The following is a 4,013-nucleotide window of genomic DNA, read 5'->3' as shown; positions in this document are numbered from 1 at the left end:
CAGAAAGTGCCATGATGCAGAAATTGGCCATTTCTTCTTCTTCATCAGAAGAATCATCAGATGGCCATGTATCTGTCCCGGCAATTAAGCTAACTTGTTGCTGCTTCTTAGCTTCTTCCATCTTTTTCTCATAATAAGCAACATCCTTCAGCTTTTTGGTCTTGCATTCTGATGCATAGTGACCTCTTTGCTTGCACTTGTAACACACAACCTCAGCCTTCCCCTTATCCTTAGATCTACCTTTTTCCTTAGATCTTCCATCCATCCCCCCTCTGTCACTTCTCTGGTATCTCTGGCCCCCTCCCCTCAACCTCTGGTCAAATGTTTTGGTGAGCAGTGCTATTGCCTCAGCAAAAGCTGAAAAATCTGATGATTTATCAGAAATTTCAAGATTTTGACTGTTTGATGGTTGTGGATCATTGGTAGGTGGTATTCTTTGTGAGTTTGAGACAAGAGCTAATGATCCCCCTCTTTGAATGGTTTCTTCAAATATTTCTTCCTCTCTGGGGATCAAGATGCTGTATAAGTCATGGAGACTCATATTTCCTAGTTCTATGGTTGAGGACAAAGTCATGGTTAGACTTCTCCATTCTCTAGGTAAAGCATCTAGAAATTTTATATTTCTTTCATCATTTGATTTTATTATACCAAATTTGTTTAGCTCGTTTAAAAGTTTTGTAAATCTTTGATTTGTATCATTTAATCTTTCATTTGGTAAACTTTTAAACCTCTCATATGAGGAAACATTGTTTGTTTTCTTGTTTCTCTTCATCCTTTTTCCTCCTTTACAAAGATTTTCCAACTGATCCCATATTTCCTTAGCTGATGCACATGCATCAACTTGTGAAAATATGTCATTGGGGATGGCCATTATTAAAAGTGACTTTGCCCTTTCATCCCCAGCCACCAAATCCTTGTCTTCCGCGCTCCAGTTTATTTCACTTTTGGGAGCACGGGAGGCAGGGATTCCAGGTGATTGGTCAGTTGCTGGAATAGCTGGTATTTCAGTCATTGGTATATGTGGACCCCTTTCAATGGATTAAAACAGAGCTCGGTCATGACCATTGAGGAAATTAACCATCCTGATTTTCCATTGGGGGTATTCCTCTCTCACCGGAGTCGGAGGTTTAGACATTGAACCAATGTTAAAAGCATTATTCCAGGATTGAAAGCTGGCCATATTTAAAGAAAAGGAGATGAGCGATTGATCGTTTGAAAATAATTTATTCAATATGCTCTGATACCAATTGTTGGACCCAATATGGCCTTAACAACTTCTTTTCACGTAATATGGCAAGTGATTTCAGTAGATGTGAAAAAGATGTGCGGAAATGGAAATCAGACTTTCAAGAAACAAGACCTACAAAATTATCAAGTTTATATCACTTTGAAACAAAATGGTTTACAAGGTGATTGTAAGATTATAATCTAATACAAATGAATCTTGAATTCTGTGGGTGAGAGGGCAATGGAGTTTTGTAGTATGTATGAATGCTAAGCTTCAAAATCAACGTCTTCTACTGGGTGAGCCTTCTATTTATAGAAGGTTGGGTACATGAATAAACAATTGTTTATTCATGCAATAAGTCCTGCATAAAGTAGCAATTTGACATTGTGACAACTGTCAAATTTGCATGCATCCGTACATTTAATTAATAATTAATTTATGCTTAATGACTGTGCTTGATTACAACTGTGATTAAACTGCTTTCTGTTTTCTGTTACATACATACATACATATGCATCACATTTTATACTGTCACTCTATTTATTTCACACAAACATTAGTGACAAACTTGATGCACAAAAGCACAGTTAGCACAGTGAGCGGATAACCCAGAAAACATGCTGACAATGCCAGCACCTAGACAGACAATGTTTGTGAGGCCAGTATTAGCCAGAGATAGAATACTACACTAGTAGGGAGTGTAGAGTGAGGACCATAAAACTACGTCACTAGGTGATAGTTATAGCGCCCGGAAGTGCCTAAAATACACTCTAAGTGCAGAATTCTGCACTAAATAACCAAAATTCAGCAGTTAACAATGCTAGTAAAGTTTAAAAAACTTGGCAAAATAGTCCTAAATATTTTCCAAAATGTTGGGAATTAAATGTGTCACTAAAAGTAACATAAAAGACACTTTTTGGATTAATTAAGCACTTTAACGGGGCAACATCCAACTGAACAACCGGACTTTACCCGAAACATAAAAATATTGCCAAACACATTGTTTTTATTTTTCTGAGCTAGTTAGGGTCCCCGAACACCCTAACACACTATATAATTAATAACACACATAAGACACTAACTACATCACTTGGTTTCTAACTAGAACATGTAATCATCCATTGAAACCCAACAAGACACCCCCCCCCCCCTGGGGATGGTTCCATGGGGCTCTCCACACTTGATTTTCTTAGTTTAAATATTGGATTTGTATGTACTTGAGGGAGGCATTAAAACTAATGGATAGAGGGGTGTTGGTGAACTCTTATTTAACCACTAGATCCTCACACATTTCATCATACAACACACCAAAGCTCTCCTCTCTTCTCATGTTTGGCCGAACACAAGCACACACACCACCACTATCCTTCAAGCTTCTCCAATCATTCCAAGGGCATCCAAAGGTGAAGGTGATCATACAAGTAAGCTCGGTGTGTTCGGAAGCTCAAAGACCTCTCTCGTTTTCTTTTATCCACCACTTTTACACTTTGAAACTTCCCTAGCCTTGTGCTAGTAGTAAGTGCTTTAAATCATCATCTTGTTCTTATTTTTGGTGGTTAATAGTTGAAAGAATGATAAATATTTAGAAACTCCAAAGAACATAATCAAAGTCTATGAACATAAACTAACTAATGATGAAGTAGTGTTAGAATGAGGTTGAAATCATGTTGTTCTTGTGTTGTTATGATTATTGGATGTTGTTTGTTAGTAAAAGTAAGATGGTTCATCACCTAGACTTGCTAGATCATGTTTAAAGACATGAACTAGCAAGATGTGAAGGTTAAAGATATGAAGGATGATGAAACCATCCATACATAAGCTTTGGTTTTGAATAAATGAAAGTTTTCTTGAAAAATAAAGTTATAAACTTGTAGATCTAAAGATCTATAAGCGGTTTTTCGAAAGAACCAAGTGAAAGGAACAAGTTTTGTTAAAACTTGGATATTCCATGAAATAAACACATTTTTAGTGGGTAAACAAGTGTAGGAACACTTGTGTAGAAAGAAAATTTAACAAGGAAATATTTTTAGAAATATGACTAGAAGTTGTGAAAATACAAACTCTTTAAAAATAAAGTTTTTAAGAAACTAATCACATTTTTAAAGGTAACAAGACTTACTAATTGTGCTAGTAAGTCACTACATATTTTTACAAACTTTCAAGTTCATAAGTTTACAGTTCACGTTTATTTTTGTCAAGTTTGGTGATTAAAAATTTGTATATTATTGATTGTTAATTGTTTGAATGATTTTACAAAAGAAAATGATATGCTAAAAAGCATGGACACCTTCATTTACAAAGGAAACTCTGGCGAAATTTTTCTAGAATTTCAACACTTAGAAAATATTTTTCTAAGTAAATGTTTACAAATATATTTCTAACCTTGTTTTCAAAAATAAACTTCGGCATGATTTTATTTCAAAAATTACCAAGTATCAAGGTAGATTTTCATAAATAAAACTTAATAAATATATATCTAGAATATATATTTTATACTAAAACTCTTGTGTGAATATTTGCTTGTTTTGTAAACTAGTTATATTATTTTTAGGGTAAAAATAATATAACTTATGGTATCACAAGATTACGACTCCAACATAATACCGAAGCTTTCGCAAAATAAATAATATAAGTTACACAAATATTGTTGCCTTATGACACGCTAAAACATAACTTATGTATACTTCGGATAATACTCTCATACGTATATTTTGATTAAGTATTATTTTGGAAAATGTATGAGGTAAAATATAATATTTTTGGGAAAAATATATATATTTTGGAA

Source organism: Helianthus annuus, chromosome 4 (assembly GCF_002127325.2).
Source record: "Helianthus annuus cultivar XRQ/B chromosome 4, HanXRQr2.0-SUNRISE, whole genome shotgun sequence".
In the NCBI taxonomy this organism is placed as follows: Eukaryota; Viridiplantae; Streptophyta; class Magnoliopsida; order Asterales; family Asteraceae; genus Helianthus; species Helianthus annuus.
The sequence above is the reverse complement of the archived record's forward strand: the minus strand, read 5'-3'. Positions refer to the sequence as shown.